At 39.3% G+C, this 26565-nt stretch overlaps 1 long non-coding RNA gene across 2 annotated transcripts in view; it reads right to left on the bottom strand.

The window, feature by feature from the left end:
• Window positions 1–228: 228 nt before the first annotated feature.
• LOC141789427 (uncharacterized) overlaps window positions 229–26565 on the bottom strand; it is a 146337-nt gene continuing 120000 nt past the window's right edge. For both annotated transcript variants that reach the window (XR_012598210.1, XR_012598211.1), the window contains one exon: window positions 229–649. This is a non-coding gene — a long non-coding RNA (uncharacterized LOC141789427). The remainder of the gene's footprint in view (window positions 650–26565) is intronic.

Raw genomic sequence — 26565 nt, 5'->3', positions numbered from 1 at the left:
AAGCTATTGTGATTTTTTTTTTGTAATTGAATGTATAAATTACTTTATGTTTGAATGAAATATATTTTTTTATATTCAGAACAATGTGGTTTTTAGGCAAAGTGCCTTTTTAAAAAAAATATAAAGTTACCTTGAACTGTCCTGTATCTAAGTTTTATTATGAAATTTTACAACACTTAAAGCATTAAAGCAAAATTTATCATAATGTTTCAAGTGTATTGCTGTGGGCCCCAAATTACTACTTGATTACTATTACCACTTAAATTTAAATAAAAACTAGTTGAAGTTTTGGATTCCTGAGCAGAGCTGTTTTTTTATTCGCTTCTTTTCCACAGAGCAAATATCAACCTTAACTTTGTGCTCAGATGGTTAAAATGCCTCGCAAGGTGAGGGGTGAATGATGATATAAACTAAATATACGTTGAGATTTTTCCCGTCTGTGATCCAACCTCTACACCTTGTTCTCTGGCAACATGCCCTCCTTCTTCTTCTCCTTCTTCCTCCACCACCAGGACTCACCACCCAGAAAGCCTCGTCTGGCAGATTTGTGCCTTTCTTGTGCTCCTTTCTTCGTGCAGAGAATGCGGCTGAAAGGCAGGGCAGGCTTCCTCGCTGCCCCGGGACCAGTCCAAATTGTAATCCTATTCCTCTGTTTATCAAAAAGAGGGAGAGAGCAGAGAGAGGGAGGCATTGAGCTGACAGCTTGATTGTGATGCTCCTGTCTGATAACTCAGCTAACCTTATCCATCTATTTCACCTCAACCTTGCAGCCATGTCCCCAACCCCCTTCCTCCTGCTTCATCCTCTGCCCTGTGAGAGCCACACACACACACACAGGCTTACCTTACACACATACTCCCTCACTGTCTCTCTCTTGCCCCGGAATACACACACACACACACACACACACACACACAAATAATCACTGCACACCTCTGACCCCTTTATCGAGTGTCGGTGTTAATCCTCATCTCTCTGCTCAATGCAGAGCACAATCACAGAGACCCGCAGGACCTGCAGTTAGCGCTGTGGTTAAGTAGCCCACGGTAAAGAAGTGTGTGATAAAGGTGGCACAAAGGGTCAGTAGCTGCTAGGAGCAGAGGCCTGAGCCTGTGACTGGCCATGGCCTTGAGATGGGACAAAGAGGCGGGGTGCAGGGGACATGCAGGGCGATAGAGGGATTGAAGAGGTAGTGATGGACAAAGAAAGGATGTGTAGAGCAAAGGTTAAGCTAATAATATACTGGGATAAAAAGCATGTATGTTCATAAAAACTATCTTCAGTATTTCATGTTTTATTTAACTCTGGATCGCTGAATGTGTGAATGTAAAGGGTTTCCAAGTCTGACACTGTGGGTCAGCGCTATCAGACAAACGCACGACAGATGACTCTCCAGCTCCTCTGAATCTACTGGATATATTGGCAGCAAAATGTCACATTCAATCTTTAGAATTTCAATCAAAATGCCTAAAATTTATAGACAAACATTTCAAAATGAAATAAAATAAAACAATTTAAAGTCTGATGTAAGCATTACTAAATAATCATTCTGCAGGCCTTGTTAAAGTCCCACTGACACCACATCAGAAATAACTGGCCTGAATCTGAATTAAAAATCCTTTCACACCACAACGCTTAGCATCTGGTTAAAAAATAACTATTCTCCTGAGTTGGAAGTCTACCTCTGGATGCTGCCTCTAGCATCGTATGAAGGACATGCTCTCTGTTATACAGACGTAACAGCCGCATCCAAAGAGCACATTCTGGGGACCTTTCTTGGCACAGTTTTATAACAGCCTGCGGTAACACTTTACTTTAGAGGTCCGCAAATTTCACCGCACTTAAGTAATTTAATCAGACAAAGTTTTTTTTTTATTTCTTTGTTATTAACCCCTACATTTCATGAGAATATGGTGAAAATTAGCACATAACTTCTGTCCAGATTCTGTTTTGCAGTGCGCCTGTACTCACAGCGTCTATTACAATAAGGTGAGGTCAATTTACAACCCCACTCTTGGTGAATATCACACCTGAAACCTTCAGTTGTATCATGTAAAACATTATAGACCTAATCATAAAAGTTTATCATTTTGCATGTGATCTCAATTATGCAGATCAACAAACTGGGTACTAAAGAACTTGGTGAAATTAAATAACAAATAGCTAACTATCAACTGCTTATTGGGAAATTGAATTATTCACTGAACATTTCAAAGGTAATTATCAGAGGAAACAATGAACCTAACTTCTGTTTAAAAAACTAAGCAGCTATTTATCATCTGCACCTCTGGAAACAGCAGAAATGTTGGGATACTTCTGAAAACATTTTGTGGTTGGTTGTGATTTAATTTCAAATAAATAATTTGCCAATCGTCACTTTCTTACCTTTTAATTTGGAGTAAATTTCAAAGAAACTGGAAAAAAACAGTAACCTACCAACTGTGACTCGTGACAATAAATTTAGACAATATTTCAAAGAAGTTGTGTGCTCATTTCAAAGAAACAAGAAAAAAACTTAGTCTAATTATCACCTTAGTGTGATGAAATTTGCAGACCTCTAAAGTAAAGAGTTACCCATCGTGCTTCCACGGCAGCTGTACCTGCCCAGTTTGAGGATCAGGTTTGCTTTTTAACTGGAGTCTTCTGCCACATGCTCACACACCTTATCTTGTTCCTGAAATACAACGGTTGTGACGGCTTTTTTAAAAAAAATATTATTCTACAACTGCACTCTGGTCAATATGTTCCCTATTTTTTTCTTTCTGGACTTTTTTTTTGTTTGTTTTCTTGAATTCCCCCAAACCAGCACTTCCAGTTGAAATCAGGATATAGTAGAACAGCTTGTAAAGCTTGTAGACCTCTGGAAAATAACTCTGAATTAATTGTCGCTAAAGCCGGAGAAACTGTGGTGCCCAGCGCAAGTCCTTCTAATAAAGTGATATCGTGCAGATGGGGAGCTGACCGTCTGTTTTTTTTCTGCACACATTATCAGGTTGTTAAAACGCTGTTTCCTCTACAGGCTGACAGTGAGAGTGTGAGCAGCCTCCTCTACGACATACAACAAGCCTGTCCTGCAGTCTGTCCTGGACTTATCTGTTAGTAATATCCACATAACAACACATGAAAAGGTTTGACTAAAATCACAAGCTGTCATTAGCCAATACATTTTTAGAGTACAGGTTTAGACAAATTGAAGCATTTCATGATAAATGTCACTAATGATGTCAGCTTTCTTCTGGTATTCAGTCTGGATAGAAAGTTGGTCAATCCTGGGCTTTACCAGCTCCACTGGTTCCATCATGACTCAAAGGGTCCCAGTTTGTATCCAGTTTGTGCAAATGGTGGAGATAAAAGGTTAAAGTGAGGTACTCTGCTCTTGTCCAATCAGAATCCAGTATTTAATACAGCGAGGTAATGGTCATTTCTAATTCATAACAGTAATTTTCAGTGATGGGGATTTAAGTGTTGAAAATAAACATGTTACCAATGTTGTTGGGTTTTTTTTCCAGGAAGGGGTCATCTAACTAATAAAAATTTTACATGTTATATCACTATTACCATCACTGACAGCAAAATTTGGCATGTTACTATCTAACAGCTGTTTTCCAACCTGTCTCACTTAGCCAGGCAAAGGACAGGAGCTGCAAACAAAATGTGTTTTGTTTTGTTTTGTTTTTTTTGGTTGTCATTCTTTGGTAAGGGGAGAGGGGTGACAGACACCTAAGTGATGATGATTGGTTAAAAGAAGAATAAAAGAGGACTGGATGCAACAGTGGCGAGGCCAAAGCGGTCTTTCAAGTTAAAGGTGGTGTTTTCAGGACTGAGGTACAGACACTACTTTAACATCACTGATGTAAAAGGTAAAATTTTCATCAAAATACATCTTTGAAGGTTTTTCATAAAAGCAGCACAATAATTAATTTCCTTGGTAACTAATTACATTTATGAAGGAGTAACTCAGTCACTATTTCTATCACCTTTTTGGAAAAGTGACAAGCGACTACAACTAATTACTTTTTTTTTTTTTTTAAGTAATTTGAACAACAATAGTTATTAATCTTTTTTAAATCATACTATCCCATTTGGACCAGATGCAAGAGTTGGTCTCAAAAATTTGCTTTAAACTTGTTAAAACAATGTTTAAATGTGTAGTTTGCATTTCTGTTGGTCCCATGGTTTTTTATGTGACATCTCTACCATCTTTAACCAATCAAACAATTAGTCCTATTAAATTAAATTATCAAATGGTGTGACCACAAAAGCAGGACACACATAAAATAAGTTGTTTTTATGAAATATGCTCTGAAAGTACATCCAGAATATTTCCTTTTTAAACTTAATAATATAGGTTTTGTTGTGCTGAGGACGTCAGTATGCCATAAACGTCAATGTTTTCTCTATTTTTGGGTCAGTTGGTTTATAATCATTTAAATAAGAACTTTTTTGTGCAATATTAGATTTTTTATGAGACACAATGGACACAACTATTGGCATTTATCATTTTCACCTAATGACCACGTCTTTCACCCATATACCTTTAAGGTCGAGTGCCACATATGCTCATTTATCTCTTTTCAGAGATACACATGTGACGTGTAGGTCATTTCAGACAGTGTCACCCATCTTATCTGTCAAAAAGAGAAATACAAATTCACTCAAACTTTCCACACCCTCAGCATCAATTAGAAAAATCCCCAAACATGCACATCATTCCCCCCACCTCTATTTCAGCCAATCACGGTGCATTTCATGAGTCACATGTCTCGAAAATGATGACATCATCTGAAATGACCTACATGTCACATCCAGCCCTTTAAGGTGTTTACAGGTAAAAGTTTCATCTAGTCTAAATGGGTTAACCACAAAACCTTTAGCAGTTCCATCTGAATCTGAGAAACAAACTTAGAGGTAAGAGTCCTGCATGGTCAGACTTAACTCACGTGTCCATCACTCAGCCTGGCAGCCTCCATGTGTCACATTAAAACAGATGTTTTTTTAATTAAAATCGTCTAATTACTGTATAATGAAAAATGACAGAGTTCCTTTTAAATTAAAGCTCCTGGAGGATTTTACCTTTGATGGACTGTGGAGTGTTGATAAGTAACATATTTAAATTGAAGCCATTTGCAGGTTTTATGTTAACATCCAGCGCCTGTGATTCAGCAAATCAATCACGCTCTGCACAGGTAGCTTTAATGATATCCTCCTGTGTTCACAAAACATCCATCTTCCCTGTTCATCCCGCTGAAGCCCGCTCTGACGATTGTCCTTGGGACACCCATATGACACACAACGACATGCAGCCAGAGACACAGGCCCAGCCACATATACAAACACACATGCACGCTAACACAGACAGACAGATACACACTCAGGAGACAGCGTCACTGTCAGAGATAAATGATGCCTGACACTGTGGCCCGGAGAAATGGGCTGACGGAGCAACAGTGAGATGAAGATACTTCTCACAAAGGTTCCCTGAGCCAAACAAGTAGAGTCCCTGGGAAACCTGGACGCTGACTCCTGTAGCTCGAGGGCCACGTGTCACTCAAAACATCCTCCAAACAACCACTTTGAAAGATGATGAACTTTATCACCCGGACACAAACTTGTAGATTGACAACTTAATGGCGGGAGGTGTTGAGTCTGTATCACAAGTTCCAGTAGAGATAGAAACACACACAGAGGCCTTCATTCAAAAACAAATCAGGAATTGTGAATTTATTTCACATCAATAGACTTATTACCAAGCGTCTCTGATATTCATGGTTTTTTTTTTTTTATTAAATAAAAAGCGCCAATGCTCGTCTTTGATTCTCCCGTCGACAAAGACTGACGCGAGATCAGCACCATACAGAGGACTTTTAATGTGAAGTCTGTCTTTTGTGCCGAGAAACAAAAGCTGCCGTAGCTCAGGGGCTTCTCTGTGTTGAGGGAGCAGCCAGACGCAGACAGGAAGAGAAGACTACACAGAGACCTATCCCCTTCAGGAGGATCGGATCAGTCAGTCAGAGTGGCCCTCCGAGGGTCCCCGGGTCAAGGGCCACGCCAGTCAAACAAGACACAACAGAGGCCTCTGTCTCTACGTGCGAGGGATTGTTCAAAAATGCACGCAGAAGAACTGTTAAAAACTGCCTTGTATGAGCTTTATCGCACAATGAAACAGGGCACAATGAGAGGGAGAAAGAAATAAAAGAGAAGAATGAAATCTCCATAAAACTGCTCCAAGTGCTTCCTTCTAAAAATATCTGCAGAGGGAGCAAGGAGGGGAAAAAAGAGAAAGTGTGAAAGGGAGAAAAGGAAACAGGCCTTTTACAACTTTAAAGAGAAAGAGGCTGTGGAGTGAACGGGAGAAAATATTTACTCAGGGAATTAGTTCAGGATCATTGTGTGCGTGCAGGGCTTTAGTTCCCTGGCTCCATTTCAAGGCCCAAGTGGCTCAACTGGAGCTCCCTCCAGGGCAGGCCTAATTATCACAGGGCTAGGGCCATTAAAATGCTTAACTAACCTCGTTTCTCCAAAACGCACAGATTAACGCCAGCCTCCAGCAAAGTGTTGGGAATAACCCTGCTGCCTAATACCCTCTTTGATTTTTTTTTTTCTCTAGTGTGGAGAGGCGAGGCAGAGGACTGGTGTGGTAATAGTTATGGATGGATAAGAATGCTGAAAGTTACGGTCACATCAGCCCATCCTTTCAATGGAAACGCTGCAAAGTTGCAGGAGGCATATGAGGGAAGGACAGGTAGTGCTGAAAAGTAGACTGTGTACCCTCGTCTGTGAATATTTCTCCAGAAAGCAGCGAAACGCACCACACATCATGCTTGTAAATTATTCAAGGGCAGTGTGTCCGTCGGCTCAATATCAAGAAATAAAAAAGGCAGAAAATATTATGTGCAGAAATTTGATTTGAAAACTGTTGACTGCTGTTACAGTCCTCTTCCTGCCTCCTTTTCAGACAGTTAAATGTGGTTATTACACGGCTGTGTTAAATACTCGATTCTGATTGGTCATTACATAGCGGCAGTTCATAGCAACAGTCTTATATTTTTTAAGAGGAGACTGTTGCTAGGGAAATGGCTTTGATCAGAGGCTCTGGGAGACTAACCCTAATCATATCAATTCAATAAAGTTATCCTACTGTTTGTTTGTTTACAGTGAGGACAGCAGAGGAAAGGTCAAATCAACAAAACTGAAGATGGCACAGGAAGTTTACACATAACAGTGGCGAGAGGTACAGCAGTGCCAGTGGACCAATCAGAGGCGAAGAAAACGTCAGAGTCCAACAGTGGTGAGGCAGAAATACTCAGGTACAGGCGCTGATTCCTCCTGGTGCCAAATCATCAAATAAAAGAGCCGTGTGCCAATCTGTGCACAAGGTTTAAACGCAGCGTATGGACCAGAGACTGACATCATCTCTGTGATGTCATCCATTTGTTTCTGATACAGAGTTTTGAAGCCTACCGTCAACACAGGGCTTACTGGAAACTTGAACTCAAAGTAGCATCATTTGGGTCAGGAAGAGGTAAAGAGGGGGGTCTTTAGCCTCTTTACAGGCAGCTACAGTCAAGTCAGACGTCCTTAAATGAGCAAAACCTGTTAGTTCAATAACTTCAAAACTTAACAAGAAAATCTAAAAAAAACGAACAAGAAAAAAAATTACCTTTCAAGACGTGCCATAGGGAGTGTGCAACAGCCATTATAATTCTTTCTTTTTTTTTTTAGTTTTTTTAGTTTAATTAACAAATTAAAACTGATAGTTTAGATCATTTTGTTCTGTAAAATTCATGAAATACACTGCCAAACAAAAATGTTTTCTACCACTTCTTGTGAAATTATCATAATTTGCAAAGGTTAAATGTGATTCAGTTTTCCCTTTAATATGTGTGGAAGAGATTCATCAAAAACCTTTAGAGAAGATATACACCTTTTGAGGAACAAGTCACATTATCACAAACTTTTCACAAGAACAGGTGAAAAATATTTTATTGTAATAATATGGTTAACAATGTCAATTTATTTTTAATATGTAAAACTGATTCTTTATGTTGTATTAGGGATTACTTACACCTATCTTGTAAACACGTGTTTCATTTTTTTTAGACATCATTTAAGCTTGATTTGATATTTTATAAACTACAGACCTGTGAGTAATACAGTTATTTTCTTTGGATATTAGTAGAAACACTTGAATTAAACAGATGAGCTCGAACTATTGAAGTTGCCTCTTGAGCATGTGTGAGGAATCTGCCTCTGAACCATTTTATGAACCAGGCTGTTAACGTGTTTATTTTCGCTGTATGACTTTTTGGCTTGGTGTGTATGTGGTTTCAGGAGCTTCCATTGCTAGCCTCAAGTGGACGCTCAAGGAACTGCTTTTGTTTACACTTCAGCATGGGCTTCATGTTTTTAGACTGAAGGCTGCAGCTTGTCTGCAAAAAAAGACGACGTCGTCTCAATCGTCTTGAAGAGGTTGCCACAAAAACTGCTCCCCCTGGTGACTGGCTGCAGTACAGGTGAAAAACTCTGTTTCCCCAGTCATTCCAGATGGACTGAAGCATATACTGAAGCATAGACTATCAGCTAATATTTTAACTTACTCTCATAAAAATTATTAACACTCAGACTCCAAAGTCTCTTTATAACAATATAACTTACCGTTCGAATAAGCACTCTTATTACACCAGAGCAGCTAAAAGTGGACAGATTTCATTACCCCTACCTAAGTCTGACTGTTTAAAGAGGACTGTATTGTATAGGTCAATTGTATGTTGGAACAAACTTCCACTGGTGGTTCATGAAATCAAGGATACAACTGGTTTTAAAAGGAGACTGAAATTGTATTTGTTGTTGACACCATAATTTTATCTTGGATTATACTATTATTAGATTGAGTGAGTTTTTGTCATGTGATATGGGATGTTGTTTTTCATAATTTTATTATTTTTTTATTTTTTACAAGTACGTTAAGTGTTGTCATTTCTTTCTTTTTTTCCTGTATTTATGAGTAATTGAGAATGTAAATTGTGTATGTTGTATGTTTTGTCTGGACCCCAGGAAGACTAGCTGTCATCTTGGTGTCAGCTAATGGGGATCCTTTCAAATCAACAAACAAACAAATATATGCATTAATGCATATATGCTTCTCATTGAGGCCCTCCTCACCCTGAAAAGTTCAAAGACTTTCAGTTTTCTGAGAATTTTAGCCAAATTTGTCATTGACACTAAAAAATAATGACAGCTTGGTTGATAAATGCAGTGTTTTTTTTTTCAGGTTAACAGAAATGAGGTGAAACAGTGATTTTAAACACCAACACAGGAGTCATTGAACTTTCTATAACTTCAGTGTCTACTTCAGATTAACACAACTATCTGCACCATGGCGATCATTGCTGTTTCAGCAGTCAGTTAAATGCATGTTTTGGTTAGCAGGAAAGGACACTGGTGCTGCAGCACCATAAGCTAACTGACTTCTGTACAGGTCTTGACTTCACCAGCACAAAATGCCAACGCTGATCACAGCCAAATTTTTCACAATAGGGAGAGACGGAGGTATGTTATCAATATTAATCCACAGCCAGTGATTAAAACTGTTATATCTGCTTGTCTCTGATCCATTATCCCTTCCTCAGCCTCTGTTTCATTGTACTGACTGCACTGTTATATAAACAGAGCCTGACAAAAGAGTGCATAAAGAGAAGTTCACATGTTCAGTTATAAAAACAGCTCGTGGATTCAAACCTGCACAGCCAGAAAAGCAGCTTCAACACCTCCTCCTGTCAAAGCAGGTAAACCACAGGCACAATTATTATATTTACAACGGCGCCAATCTGCTTGTGTGCTCCATCAGCACAGCCCAATGAGTCAACATGAATAAAGGGAGGGTCAAAGAAGAAAGTGGGAGCAAATGATGTAACATAATAAGGGAACAAATAATTCACCTGAGTGGTGTTTGTCTAACCCATGACTCATGGTGATGTAATGAATGGATTAAAGCAGGGTGTATCATGATTCCTGCTGCACATAAATCATCAACTAACAATGAACTCTTGTAATTAGCTCAAAGTCAATAGAGCAACAGTCAGGGATTTAATTGGCAGTTATTTAATCTGTTAATTGATGCACATTTAAATGAGCTGAATTCAAGTTACACAAAACTACATTCAGACCTGTTTGAAACTGTGGGAACTGAATTCTTTGTTTGAATAAATCTTCATGAACCTTATTCAACAGGTACTGTAACCACACCTCTGCTGTATCCTGTACTGGTATGGTATTTCATATCAGTTCAACCAAGTTATTCAAAAGTCTCTCCGCAGAAATCTGTTATTAATATAAACAAACCAAAAAAATGACCAAAAATTCTCATGTTCACCCATTTATTTTGTCTTTATAGAATAAAACCACTGAGTTAAAAATAGAAAATATTATGGTTAGAATTAGACGATGATTCGAAGGACACTTGGATGAGGTCTTGTTTTGATTTGTGAGGGTTTAATGATGCATGTGGTCATGTTACATGTTACTTAAGATGAAAGTCCATGGCTGTTTTTGAAACTGCAAACAATACTATCATACTATCAATACTAGCAGTACATAGTAAATTGTCCAAAATTTACTATGAATTGTGTGAAAAAGTACATTAAAACTACCTGGATGTCCTAATATTCTCGGTAGTCAACAGATAAGTCAGTAGCAATGGCTGTAGGGCCTGCCTGTCAGTCAGCTGAGCTCTGCACACCGTTTGCAAATCTAAACACAAGTTGCCTCTGATTGGGTGAACTCATCATCTTTAATATCTTCTAAACTGGTGAGTTAGAAAAACAGATTCCTCTACAGAGTGTATCATTAGTGTGTACTATTCAGACTGAAGTGATTTCCAAACCAGGTTTTAAAAATGTTTATTAATACTATGAAAATTGACATTTAAAAAAAAATGTTATGTGTTATTTTTTGGCTTGCTGTGTAATATGTTTCAGGTACTTTCAGTGCCAGCCTCAAGTGGACACTCATGGAACTGCAGTTTTTTACACTGCAGTTCCATGCAGTGACATTACATTGACATTACGGCCAACTACAGTAATCTTACATAACTACAACAATGCTACAATGCTTAAGTTTAACGGTCTGTTACATTTACAGTAGAATGATGCAACATAGACACCAGTGAATAACATCACTTCTATCTACTACAGAGGGGAAACCTATCTCACAGGTAACTGGTCCATGCCATGAAAATGATCTAAATCAATATAAATCACCTACAAATTTCTATTCTAACGACAGGTTGATGCTATGGAAGCAGTTTTGCAGTCAGCTTTACCTCACCTCTGCTTTCCAAAACTAAAGACTAGCTAAACTGCAAAACAGTTTTAACAAAACAGTCATTCTACAAGCTACATTCAAAAGCAGTATGCAGTACATACAACTATTATTCAGTAAAATCATTTAAAGCCTCCATTTTTTCCTTTCAATAGAAGGCTGCAGAATGTCCATAAATACATTTTATCATGACCAAACCACCACATGTAACTCTAGCAACACAATGCTGTAAAACATGTTCTTTCTTTATATAGAAATGACCATTTAATACCTAATACTGTGTTTAATGGAAAAAAATCTAATCAAGTCTAACACATTAAAGGAGGTGCACTTTGTTGCATTCTACCTCTGAGTTGTTTACATTCAGCATTTCTTGCTGCAAGACTTTTTAAATTGAGTTTTTATACAGAAACAAGTAAACCACAGTCACCACAGCTGCAAAGAAGTGTGGGCCCAAACCTTTCTTTTATGTCAAAATAATCCCATCATTCCAACATGAAGCTACAGCAACTGTTAGTTTAATACAGTTTGATACTGTGTTTCCCAACTATTGTGTTCAGAACAGTGTGTTTTAAATCAGCGACTGTACTGAACAGGAAACAAGGTCATTTGTATGCAGTGCGCTGTATAATGAATATAATTAATCTTGGCAAAAAGACCCCACGCCTATACAGATGCCGATCATGTTTTAGCACTGCTCTAAATGAATTTGTTGTGCTACCCACTTTGTCTTTCAGGCATTGAGCAGACATGAATGAAGTGTCTGATAGCAGGATCACGCTCTTTGTTCAAGATAACACGAGGATTCATTGGTTCATTTAAACAACTGTCTAAAAATCACAGCTATACAGCATGATTATTTTTCAAAAAGCATTTTTTTCTTGTTAAATAAGCAGGGGTTCCTTGATCTTAAAGAAATCAAATTAAAACTGAAATCCAATCTGTGAGACTGGAACGATGGTTTATCCTCACATCCTGATTCAAGCACAACATGCTTGTTAAGTGTTAACCCATTGCTCTATTTTCCACCACCGTATCATTATAGCCTCCCTCTGCATGGATCTGCATATATTGCTTTACATTGTTCTGTTTAAATTATTGAGTCAATAACACACAGTTGTGGCCCCACAAACACAGACTTATTAACACCACCTCGTCCTTTATTTTGCAGGTGCTCCTATGAGAGGTGTGTTTACCACGACATTCAGCCATTTTTAATCTTTCATCTCCAATTATATCACATTATTCATCATGCTATCAGAGTATTATTGGTAGAAACAGTCTCTTGTTTACAAAGACAGGTGGCGTCTCCCTTCAGGGGACCGTTGCTGTCTTCTGTGATTGTGATGCATAGAGGAGACAGTTTGAGGAAACATTGCTGGTGTAATTGTGAAGCAGATGCTAACTGGTGGTGAAGAAGACTGGGGGCAACTTTTCATTTTATTCAAGTCAAGCACTGTGAGAAAGCCTTATGTTGCTAACTTAGTTATTAGCAGAGATATCAGAGAATAAGAATATGTACAGCCTACAAACCCTATCAATCTTTTTGGTGCCCATGCAGTGCAAAAACAGTTAAAAAATATGTTTGTTTTCCAATTACCCAGTTTTCTGTTTTTGTTTTTTTCTGCAGTTGATAAATACAAAGTTTTCCTCAAGCACAATGGGAAGTGGGTCTGTTGATACCCAAATCACCAATTCCACCTTTGCTTTGCAACAGCACCAGATCTGACAGGTTTCTATTCAGGTCAATGTGTCAACTGGCACCAGTACCGCTCCGTTGTGTCCCAGCTCCTTCTCAGCTCCAACAGGATAGGGTCCAGATCAAATACAAAAGATTTCTATTTTTTACTAGATCCTGGAGCAAAGACAAATTAATTTACACAGATCAGCCCGAGACTTGTAAAATAAACCAAAATAAACCTTGACTTTGCAACAGCTTCAAGAACACAATGGGCAGAGTCAGACCAGGAGTCAACAGGTTTGAGGTTTTACAGCCCAACATGAACAAGAAGCGGCTTGTCATTGATGTGGGAAGGCCTCAGCCTCTCAACTCCGTCTGTCTTGTGGTCCACTTATGAGTTGATGGGTGAGAGAACACACAGTCATCAAGCAACGGAGCGGCAAGCGAAGGATCTAGTGGCAGTTTTGGCATGATAGAGATGAGCGCTAACTGGCTGTAATTGTACCGGTTGACCATAAAGCTTTTAAGAAGAGACTTTGAAACAGATGGATTGTACATCAATAGCATCTGCATAAGCATTGGTTCTTAAAATGTCAGAAATGCAGAAACTAAGGATACTGAGGTCTGCATTGATTCAAGGCGTTGTTACTTTTTGTGGTTTGCATACTCAGCAGCATTCATATGTTCCTGTGTTCAGCCTACAGCATAGGGATCCACTGTTTTCTCAAAATGCCTGCTAGTCAGAAAATCCAAAAAGCCCTTAGTCAGATGACTCACCAGTCAGAAAATTAGAAGCCTTGTTAATCAGAAGGCCTGTTAGTCAAAAGACTTCCTTGTCAAAAAGTCAGAGGGCCTGTTAGAAAATCAAAAAGGCTCTCCAGTCAGGAGACTCATTAGTCAGAAAATCAGGAGGCCCATTAGTCAGAAGACTCACTGGTCAAAAAATCTGAAGGCCTGTTAGTCATAAGGCCTGTTAGTCAGAAATCAAAAAGGCTCTCGAGTCAGAAGACTCACCAGTCAGAAAATCAGAAGGCCCATTAGTCAGAAGACTTACTGTAAGTCATAAGGCCGGCTGAACAAAAAATCAAAAGGCCCCTCAGTCAGAAAAACATATAATTTATATTGAGCTTTATCAAGTAGTTTACATGCCTCAATCTAATTAAACAGTTTCAGACCAAGTGTATCATTAGGCCCGGTAGTCAGAAAATCAGAGGGCCCACTAGTCAGTGGTTCTATTAGTCAGAAGAATCACTACTCAAAAAATCAAAAAGCTCATAAGTCAGAAGACCAGTTAGTCAGAAATCTTGTTTGGATTTAGTTGATGTTCCCCAATCCAAACTAGTCTTCTGACTACCAGGCCCTCTGACTATAGTAACTACCTACTGTGAGTTTTAGTCTCTGTGAGACCAATAACTACTTAATAAAGATCAATTTAAAAAAATACTGTTGATCTGGCAAGTGGCAAGTTGACCTTTCAGATGCTGTTTCATAAAGCAAACAAACCCCAGTCTAATTGGATTAAGTCCTATGGAGGAGATGCATCTAAATCCATTGACCACTAACTTTTAACAGCTTCTATATTTTCAGCTTTTGTTGACATGTCTGGAAAGTGATAACTGTTTATTTTATTTTATATTGAAGTCATTCTCTGACATAAACTTCCATTTGTGGAGTTTTCAAAGGAAACTTTGTTGCTTCATCAAGATTTACTCAGAAATACACAGAATGTGTTTGATGGTCAAAATGTAGGCCACTGTGTGTTTTAATGTACTCATGCAGTTCAACACAACATTTAGACAGATATACTCAGAAAGTTTAGGATCATGACATTCAAACTAGAGTGTCTTGTGAAGGTGTTTGTCCATGTTACTGTTGTTTCAGTGCTGAAAGTCCATGATGTCTAAGTTTGTCCAATACTGTTATGATCTGCTCTAATGCACTGCAGTAAATTCTCTATAATGTAATACTTTCTAATGCACACATGGGTTTTTGTCAGGTCTTTTGCCTCTTGGTGTTTAGTATAAAGGCTGTCATTGACTGATGGACTGTAGTCTCTCCTTTTCTGCCCTTTTGTCACAGTCATAGACTTACAAACCTTTGTGTCTCACACTGGAGTAATGGTACGCCAACACTGAGGCCTGGATTCAGGGAAAATACAACTCAGTTTGCCTGAATTTGAGAGGCAGAGCATTGCTAATTATTTTAGTTATTCTACAAATAATCCTTTTAGTCATTTTTCCCTGGAAAAGAGGAGGAAAATGTGTTAATAAATAAATAAACCTCCAAATAAATAGAGACTGATTTGAATGCAGTGTCAGGGGAGATGTAGTGCAAAGGCGCGATAATAGCTAAGCTAGCTTATAACATCTTTGTTTTCACTGAGCACTGTGCTGCGGTCTCTGGGGCCACAAGAGGATTTTTGGCAAAGCTGTTCTTCTCAAGGTCCACACTTTTCCAACACTCAAGGAGGCTTCTGTCTGCGCTATCGGAGAATCAGGATCCACTTACACTCTCGCAGTAACAGAGGTGGAGAAGGCTACTCACACTCAATGACTTTCCCCACGGACACACGCTCACACTTGGGGAAGGCTGAACGAAGAACAATAAAGCCAAATAGTAGTCTTTTTAGGGAGATTAGTTCCACATTTTAGGCTGTTGAATAGAGTGCTGCATCCTGGATATTATTCTGCTCCACAAGCAAACAACACTCGCCGCTAAGACACTGAGAATTTATTGTGATTTCTTACATCCACAGTGAATTTATTGTTGTTTCTTTCTGCCTCTGTTTTGACACGAATAAATGACTTTGGGACCTTGAAGGTTTAATTTGAAATAGCACATGTCTTGCAGTCAAGACGGCGGAGTGAAACAATCGCTTTTCAGACATGGTGGAGGAGAAGTCGGGCCTAATATTTATCTCCCCGCCCCTAGAGATGTGCAGTGCTCATCCAATTCATCCACGTCTCCATCAGAGAGGAATGAAAGCCAGGCTCAAAAAAACAGTTTCATTACAGCAACATGGATCATTCATCTTGTTGAGTTTGCTCAATCACATGTCATCGATTACAAGAGTTTCCTGAAACAGAGGGACGGCAGAGTTCAGGTCACATGGAGGAAGAACCAAGAAGACGACTCATCATCCAAATCCAGGAGAGGATGGATGAGATTCTTAACTGTTTACGTCAGGGATGTGAGAAACATTGATTCATCTCAGCCTTAAAACAATGTGCTCTATGTCACAGTGTCCATTTCTAAAACATACTCTTTATGCTAATATTTATTCCTTTACAAATAAGTGTACATTTGTCATTCTGCTGACTGCACACAAAGTGATGCTGTGAAGTTGGACTTCACAGGTACAGAAACACTAATGCAGACATGTCAAGCAAAGTTTTCTTATTCCAGGACTACTACTACCACTGATTTCTGTTACCACCATTGACCAGGCACGTCCAAAGTCAGGCCCAAGGTCCATTTTTTATACTGCTTCCAGTGTTTGTCTTACAATGAATTTATTATGATAAAAGAATAATGTCTCACTAAACTACATTTGCACTGTGCAAAGGCTGCTTGTGTAAAGCTAAAGCTCTGTACATTCTGCAGAATCTCAACAACTCTTAAAGCTGACATCTTTAAATTAGGGACAGACAGAGTATCGGTCAGTCAGATTATCAAGGCCAATATTTGGCATTTTGAAACATATCAGCATCGGCCTTTTTTTTTATCTGACGGTCGATATGAAACCAATTCATAACTGTGTTGTTTCGGATCTGATATTAATTTAACTGCATTACATGCCTGTAAAAGGCAGCACAAACTCAATTCTGTCCAGTTTTATTGCAGTTACATTGAAATTTTGGAAAACTTTATTCACTGTAGAAAACTTTAGCTATTTATTTATCTTTATTTCTATTTATTTTTTTACTTTATAAAACATGCTGCTAAGCGTGGGAGCTGTTTAATAAACATATGCCTAAAGGCATTAAGTGTGGTTAAGTGTTGGAGTTTGTATTGTTCAAAGTTTTGACACCAATATTCTCACTTTGACTGCAAATGAATATCGGCTTTAAATATTGGTTATCGGCCTCCTTGATAACTAATAATCCGTATCGGCCCCCAAAAAATCTGTATCTGTCTATCTCTACTTTAATGAATGGATTTATCAGGATGTAACGATTCAAAAATTACATTAGCAGAGTCAAAACTAGAGTAAAGTTATGGAATGGTGCAAAGAAAAAAAAATGCATAAAAATAGTTCAGGATGCTGGACAAGAAATATTTGGGGTCATAACAGTCTTAAAATCATTCCGAAAGCAAACCTGATAAAATCCAGATCCTGATCCTGCCATAAAAACATCCTGATGTGTTTCCCTCATATCGCCCCCTAGTGGAGAACACTTTCCTTGGTCAGAAGTAGACATATACTTATCGATCAGTCAGCGGTCAGTCCATCCTTACATATGAAACTGATCTTATATCCTTCCGGGAAGGTCTGACAGCCAGCCACTGTCACTTTTTGCTCTGAGACCTAAAACTCAGGGCACTTTATTGGTTGTTTAAGTTAAAACAAAAAGATTACTGATTTACAGGTATTGTTCAATGATTTTTAATTAAATAAGATTGGAACATTGAAGGTATATGCTGTCAGTTATAAAAAATAAAAAATAAAAATCGGTATTGGGATCGGTATTGGCAGGTCAGGCTTTTAAAGATTGGTGATCGGCGGTCGGCCAGAAAATTGTAATTGGTGTACCCCTAGCACGCAACACTACGGAAAACTGACCACTGATCATCTGGTATTAAGAGACACCTGAGGGACAGGTGAGCTTTGGTTTCATGACCATTCATGCTCCTGAGTGTCAGAAAAAGAATGAGTTTTTAGCTCATTTTCTTTTCTAAATACTCCTTTAATCAACACCTGAACACTGATCTGATGTTTGTTTTCTTGCAGACTGACTAATGAACCTCTGAGTTGTGAAACGGCCTTGCCTTGTGTTGCAAACTTTCACACTGAGAGCTCTGTAAGAGTGAAACGCTCAGCTGTCCATCTCAGCCTGATTAGTATTCTGCCCACGAAATGGTTTAAACCTCATCCCCCATCCATCTATCTACCAAAAGATATGAGATAACTTTTTTTTTCTTCTCAACAGATGATATTAAGTGCCTCCTATTATCTCAGTAGGTCTGTATCATATTAGAATCTGCAATCGCAGGTCAGAAAGTATACGGCGCTCTTGTCTCGGCCGGTGCTGCTGAATTACTTTCCGGCATACAATGGCTGAATGGGTGGAGGCTTTGTCATTTAAACTGCATAAAGAGGCCAGAAATTGATTTTTATTGTAGATCTTCATATCTAATAAAGCTCTGAGGATCTCCTTTCTTCATTGTCTGAATGGCCAGTGAATGCTTTCAATCTTCTTCTCTGTTTCATGCATAAAAGTGGAAGCTGCAATGATAGGAGAAGAATGAGAGGGAGGGGTGCTGCCATGCAAGAGAAAAGCATCCCTCTCTTTCTCTCCTCTCCTTGGAAACTAGACCTGAGGAGGACGGCCGAGGTGAAGGAGCTGGGGGTAATTGAAAAGTGAAATGTTTTTTTCCTTCCTCTTTTCGAAAGAATGTGTCTTTTACAAAGAGAAAACATAACCGAGACTCGTCTGCAAAAAAAAAAAAAAAAATAGAAGAAAGAAAAAAATCCCATTTAAGAGGATCTGAGGCTCTAAAACTCTAAAACGATAGCAATCCTCATTCAGGGTTTTTTCATTACTGCTGTTAACAGGTGAAATAAATCAGGTGCATGGGGAATATGGGCAGTTTTGACAAATAAAGGCTTGTGTTACAAGATCCAACTCTTATGAAAACTTTGTCACCCAGTCATTAGACCATGTTCCTATGAAGGATTTTAACCCTGCCTGCTGTTGGCAGCTTTAAAGACTCTGTGTTGTAGCTGAGCCTCTGGCCTCTGGGCTGAAACAGCAGCATGTTTGTTTGGCACAGCCGGAATAAACTGAGGAAAAATCTAAGTCACTTTACAAGGTGGGAAACACCTGACTTTAGGTACAGTGTTGGGTTAGGCATGGGATGATCACTCATTTGCCCTTTTTATATTTCCAGCGTAAAGTGTGATATTTACACCCCCTGTTAGGGCTGTGATATGATGTCACAGAGGCGTTATGCTGGCACCACGTCATCTTGGTGCTCATACAGAACCATAAAGGGACCAGGTGGGATCACTGTAAATCAGTGTAGGTGTTTTATTGTGATCCAGGTTTACTGACTGGGACACCAAGACTATGTCACAGAGGGATGAATGTATAAATGCAAAGGCACTAATAAACCTCTGTAACAGTGTTGACTTGCCATGGACTGTTGGTGGTTTGAGTCCACAAACCAGGATCGAGATGACCCTTCTTTACTTTAAGCTTGATTGTTGTCGTTAATGTTTTTTATTTGATTTTTTTTTCCATTTTGAATCAATGTCTAAAGAACTGTTGTGAACACAAGTGTGAGATGCAGTTCACAGCAGAAAATCTAAGGCAGGGGTGGCCAACGAGTTAGGGACCAAGAGCAAATACTGTGGTACTACAAAGAGCCACAAAAAAAACAACAACAAAAAAAAAATGTGGTCTCACAAACGCACTTCCTCTTACACATAAACAAAAGGACATAATATAACAATCAATATATTTCTAATTTTCAAAGAGAGATTTATTGTGTTTGTAAGTGTGTTTAAATTTGTACCTTAAGCCCCGTCAAAGACAAGTTTCTGTTTTACTGCAGAAGAGTCGAAGTTCTATCTATCTATCTATCCATCTATCTATCTATCTATCTATCTATCTATCTATCTATCTATCTATCTATCTATCTATCTACAAGCATATGAACAATTGAGAGGAGCACATGTAGAGAAAAGAAACTGAAACTTAAGTATCAATCTCATCACCCAAGTATTGACCAGTACTGGTCCCAATGTTTGCAACAATTTATCAGTTTTATTAGTGGATCGAAGAGCCGCACACTGAAAGGCAAAGAGCCGCAAGTGGCTCGCGAGCCGCAAGTTGGCCACCCCTGATCGAAGGGTTTCATTTTGCTTTTCTTAAAAGTTTTGTTGCTCTTGTTGCTTGTTTGAGGGTTTTTGCCACTTTATTGATAAAGCAGCTGATGAGACCGGAAATGTGCAGTTCAGCCAGGATCCCAAAGCGGCACTGGGATTGGACACCCAACATGCAAGTGTTTTGGTCAAGATCTAACTTTGAACATGAAGGTTACCAAGGCTGGCAAGTTTGTGGGAAAACCTCTTCATCTTTGAACCACCCACTGTATTACAAAAAAAACGCTGACTGACCAGCACATGTCACTGAGCAACTGGCACATGTCACTGAGTAACCGGCACATGTCACTGAGCCGGTGGATTGTATTGCTAAACCACTGACATGTATTGCTGAGTAACTTGCACATGGCCCTGAGCAACCACCATGTGTTATTAAGCAACTGGCAAGTGTCGCTGAGCAACTGGCATGTGCCACTGACTGACATGTACATAGCATTAAGCAACTGCCACCTGGTGTTGAGCCAATGATATGCGGCACTTCACTCAGTAGCATGTTGCATTGGGCAACCTGCACATGCCGCTGAGCGATACCTGTCATACCATGAGCTGCTTTTGAATCTTGATATACAACAAGAGCTACAACCTCTCTCTTTGGGGGGAGCAATTTAACAACTAAGTTAAAGCAGTAAATATATGAGTTAAAAACTGACTGAAAATTTGTACAATTTCCTGAATCTTCAGTGTTTGCTGTAGTGAGACTACAGAGGGGATCAACAGGAATTAGAAATCAATAACTGAGAGTTGCTGTTGTTGATGCAAAGTGTCCACAACAGGTTATTTGTAGCTCCAAAGTGTTTTCAAAAACAGTTTGAGAAATAACAGATACAGGTTTAGAAGAGGGCTCATGTACATCAACGTGTTTTAGGCAGAGAAAAGAGTCGAACAAATGTAGAAACAAAAAAGTGAGGACATGAATACACTTAGAAAGGAGGCTGCTAATCTGTTTGTGGTCAAATTTGATGAATCACTGTGAGTTTTTAGGGTTGACTCACCTGCACAAGGAGGTTTGAAAAATAAAAGTCTTATTTCTCTGACTCTAGTGTGAATGTCACTGATCTGATTTTTGTACTTCTTTATAACTGTGAACAAAAATAAATGGGATGATTGCTCTATACAAACCAAATACACTAGTTTCACTTATAAATGAGAGATGTGTGATTAGAGTTTCATGTTGAGTGCAAAGATTGATCCAGAACAGTAATATCTGCACACGGCATTTATCTGCTATAGTGGGTGTGCAGTTGATTTAAGATGTTGAGCTGTTCAGTGTAAGCTTTTGTTGTGATAAAATGACTTCCATGAAATCAAGGCAGAAGTGTAATTACTCCTAAAGCACACAAGGATTAGTATCATAGCACAAAAAGTGATTTTCATGTAGACTTGACTCTGCAAATCTGGAAGTTGAGAAACAAAAAGTTCCCCCTGTTGCTGCAGCGATAAAGCAGATTAGCCGTGCCTGCCTTTGGTGTAACACTGCAGAATGTCATTTGCATTCAGCCAATAAAAAACTGAAAGAAAATGACTGCTTGGGTTTGTTGACATGAGTTCATATCTAACATTACCTGTCACATTAATGACTCTGCCTGCAGCAGATAGAGAAGTCAAATGCTCTGATCTGGATGTGATTTGAATGAAAAATGAAAGGAGCACATGCCCTCTGTTTATTTCAGTGAACAAATCATCCTCGGCTTGCTTGTTTAAACCAAATGTGATGCAAACACACACCTCACCTTCCTCACAGGGCTGACACACTCCTCCCTCCTTTTTCTCATTTTTAGGTGATCACAAATATGTAAACAAAATTTGTTTTCATGCATTTGAATATGATTAATTATCACACAGTAATCCAGCTGCACTTGTAAAGACTTTTCAGACCAGATTAGGAATTTCAAAGTGACAACCATGATAGATGGAAGCATTCTGTGAGTCGCAGATTAAAGGTCACAGCGATGAACTGAACAACTCACAAGGCATCGTTTAAGTTGAGCAAGATGCAATCAAAGCCGCGCGGCGAAAAGACGAGCGCCTCAAACAGGCAGAATGATTATGGAAATCTGCACACAACTTAACATATGGCAGCGCCTAATGCCATATAACACTAGGGGCTGGGTTTAATCAAACTTCACCAATTAAAAATACAAATGATATGCAAACATCTGAAAGTCTGAAGAGAAAATGAGAAGGATTGTTATTAATGATAGGGAAGGAATCTATCTGCACTAATTCTCTGAATGTTTCCTCCACTGCTCTCCTTTCTGCAGATAACACTGATCTTCATCGTCACTGAGGAGCTTTAACAAGAGCAGCTCCAATAAACACCCCGAGTCAAGAAACGGCACCGAGGAGGAGAGAAGTTCAGGTTGTAAATGGAGTTTAAACCAGCATGAATTTGTACTAATATAATAAATAAATACGATGTGTACGAGAAGCTTTTTTCTCGTCACTTTGAAACACTGCTGGTCATGCCTCTGAGGGCTGAAGTGTTTTACCGATGGACACTTCAGTACAACAGTTTTTTATCTTACAATGCATTATGTTACTAAAATGAATTTTGTTCTGAATGGCGTGTACTTTTACATTTTTTGTCGAGGTCACAAACAAACCAAGGTATATTCAGTAATGTCTCACTTAACTCCATGTGGACTGGGCCAAGGCTACTTGTGTAAAGCTAAAGCTCTGTACATTCAGTAGAAACTCAACAACTCTTACAGCTGACGTCTTTACCTGAATGGATTTATCATGATGTCATTTTGTGCTCCTGATGCATAGTAATGAAACCAATTGTTTGTGGCGGCCATATTGGATTTGATGCCGGCTTTGAGCTTCCTTTGTCAAGGCTCAAGGGCACCACCGTCAGTCACGTGAGCCGAGCTGTGTCTCTGATTAGTAGGGATGGGTACCGAATAAGGTACTTTTATGGGTACCGACCCAATTCTGTCAAAAGTGCCAGGTACCAATTCATGTAAAAATCAAAAGGCACCATGTTTAGGTACCTCAATACATCCTTGTGACTGTGAGGGAGTGGAAGAGTAGGTGATTTTCCATGCTGGACATGAACACAGCATTGAAGGGGTTATTTAATGGAGAATAAATATGTTAAATTGGAAAATCTCTATACTTTGTTATTAAACAAATTGGTATTTTTTACCACATAAACACAAAAAAAGTACAGAAAATTGGTACCGTTGAGTACCGGTACTGATTGCCAGGTACTGGGTATTGGTATTGCATTGTTCAAATGTGAAAGCTACCAATCCCTACGGATTGGACAATCAGAAGATCCCCCCATACAATGTGTGCTAACAGTGAAATTACCGATTCAGACCCAAGTGTTTTTTCTTCTAACCCGGCTGTAAATAAGTTCTTTAATGCCATAAAGTCAGTTTTATTTGTTTGGTGTGTAAGTGGTTTCCGGTCTTTTCTGCAACCACCCTCATGTGGATTCTCCATGAACAGCAACTTTTAGCACTTTAGCATAGGCTTCGTTTTTCTTAATGTTTCTTGCCCTTTGAAAAAAATTGCTCAGAAAGCAGGATAAGAAATGTTTGGGGCTAAAAATGCTGTTTCTGGGTCAAAACAGTCTTTAAAAAAAAAAGCATTATGAAAGGGGTGCAGATGGCCTAGTGGTCTAGGCCGCGCCCCATGAGGTTCACCCTTGAGCAGGTGGCCGTAGTTTGAATCCAGCCTGTGGCCTCTTTCCTGTATGTCAATTCACAAAACGACCCTGTTTCCTGCTCTATCTACTGTCTTATCCTCTCTAATTAAAGGCATGAAAAGGCCAAAAACTTAAAATTAAAAAAAAAAAAATCATGAAAAACAATCCTGATAAAATCCTGATCTTGCCATAAAAACATCCTGACATATTTTCCTCATATCGCCCCCTAATGGAGGAAATTTTTCTTTGGTCAGAAGCAGAGTTTACTGGTGGTTACTCAGCATGTAACACTGCAGAAAACAGACCACTGATCATCTGGGATCAAGACAGAAATTAAACTGAACAAATTAGCAAATAGAACATTTATATCTTACTTTCATGGTTAATAATTATGAAAGCAAAAGCTGCTGCCCCTCCGTCATCTACATAAAACAGCAGAAGAGCAACTACATGTGTGACAGCCTCAGGGCTGATTTTCTGATGCATACACACACTGATCTGCATACCAGGACTGTGGTGCTGATTCCAAATGCAGCGCCTCCCAGTGACTGGAGGAGAAATCAGAGCTGCTGTCACCGTCACAGAGGAGGAGGACGACGATGTTTCCACCAGCAGCAGAAAACGTTACAGCTAATTACACCAAATGACAAAACGACCTCAATAGAAACTTAACATTTTTAGTCAAATTCTCTTCCCAAACTGTGATAAACTCGTGATAATTGCTGCGGTGAATATTTTAAAGTATGTGATGAAATTTGTTGGAGTCTCAGAGTCAGTGAGGGAAAGAAAACTTGCCGAGTGAGGTCTGAATGGTGCATTCTGTGCAGTTATCTTCCTGTTTATACACTGAAACTTCTTTTTCTGCCTCGGTAAATGTGCAATATTCCAATAAACATTTAAACAGGAGTCGATTTTGCTGCTTTTAAGGGAATCTGCTGCCCGGGCCAGAGAGTGTCAGCATGGAGTCATGGCTGTTTGTGAAGAATTTGGCTGCTATAATGACATGCGACTAGATTCAGGTGTCTGCCTCCATATCTGCACTGATGTCAGTATTCCTGCAGCCACACACACACACATATCCACACACACACACTGCACACACAGTATCGAGCTCAATCATCCCTCCCTGAATGCACAGTGTTGTTATTCCATCAGCTGGTACAGTGTGTCTACAAACCAAATCCATTTAAATTCCAGCATTACTTTTACCAAAATATAGACTTACAGTATATAGCATCACATTGCTTTATGGTCACAGGGGTTAAGTGAATGGAGGAATATTTGGCTGGAAAATGCATTACCTGGTGATCAGATCTTTGGCTGTGTTTTTGCAGCTTTCTCTGCACGTTTATGACGCAAACAGAAAGTTGCACAAGAACCTGAATATGAAAGTGTTGAATAAATCGCGTAAATAAGTATTCGTGTTGAATGATATGATGAAAGCTTGTGTTTGCTTTGCACAATTTGTGTTTATGTTTTTAACCCTGTGAATGCATTTCTTCCTATCACGTCAGCAACACACAGCTTCACTTATCCTCAGCGACTTACTGTAAGCTTTAATGTATGTGAACATCACCAAGTAAATCATAATATTTTCCCTCTAAGCTCCCCGGCCCAGGCAAAGGTGAACCTGCCACTTGTCTATTATAGACATGACACGGGTATCCCCCCACCTCGCTCCCTCAGGAGAAGGTAGGGATGTAGGGTGTGGAGGAAAAGGGAGGGGTGTGTGTGTGTGTGCGGAGGAGGGGGGGGGGGCTTTGAGAGGATTCTTTATGCAGCTCTGTGTATTGCTTTCATGTTGTCCAGCCGGTAACTAAGTTGGGTTGCCGGGGGCAGTGGCTAATTCACACCCTCAGATCACGAGCATGAAATGAGAGAGCAGGGAGCGCTAAAGCCCTGAGGTTAATGATAGCTGCCTGGCACCAAGCCCTCGACACCCCCCTCCTTATAAATCTGGTCAAATGGTTTCATTTTTAGATGATCCCCAGAATCTCCCTGCACACGCTCAAAGTGAGGAGGAGAAGCTGAACAGGACACACCTGAGATAGCAGGTGTGATTTCAGCGATTGGGGATGAATAAGGAAGTAAATAAAAGTAATGAGTTTGTTTTTAGCATCCTCCTTACACACTCTTATGGCTGTAAGCAAAGCATGCACGGTGTTATTTGTATTATCCTTATGCGAGCTGCGTGAATGGACGCAGCAGGCGGCCCACACACACGCCATTTAGTCATGATGGAAGCCTTTTTTTCTATGGAGATCAGCAAAATAAAGAAATAAATATTTAAAAGGAAGAATACAACTGTGAAGGACTTTAAAAATCTCTTACTCCTCACTCCAACATGCTTGTGGATAAAGACCCCCCCTTCCCATTTTTTTTCCTCCTCTTCCTCTTCCTCTCCCCCACCAGCACCACCACCCTTTCTCCCCAAAAACCCCTCTTTAAAGTTATTTCAAATTTTCCCAGCAAGGCTTTAAGAAATCTGTTTGTTTGAGGGCAGCATTAGATGTGACCAGCGTTTTATTGTGACATAAAACCGCATTTCTTCCTTGGCAGATTAAAAATAAAATCGGTTAATAAGAAAAGCTGTCAGCAGCAGAAAATGGCTGACATAATCCGTTTATCCTCCAAGCAATAAAGATATTGGTCCTTGGGAGTCTATCTTTCCTCTTATGTTATTTCGCCCAAAACATTATCTTCTATGCATTCAGATGGATTAAGAAGTCATATGGGAGATAGAAAGAAAATGACAGACATGAAAAAAAGAAAAACATATAATATCCCTTTCATTTCGCTTCG

Source organism: Halichoeres trimaculatus, unplaced genomic scaffold (assembly GCF_033239565.1).
Source record: "Halichoeres trimaculatus isolate MK-OKI-2021-1 unplaced genomic scaffold, fHalTri1.1 fHalTri1_scaffold_4, whole genome shotgun sequence".
Lineage (NCBI taxonomy): Eukaryota > Metazoa > Chordata > Actinopteri > Labriformes > Labridae > Halichoeres > Halichoeres trimaculatus.
Note: the sequence above shows the minus strand (reverse complement) of the source record. Positions and strands in the feature narration are given on the sequence as shown.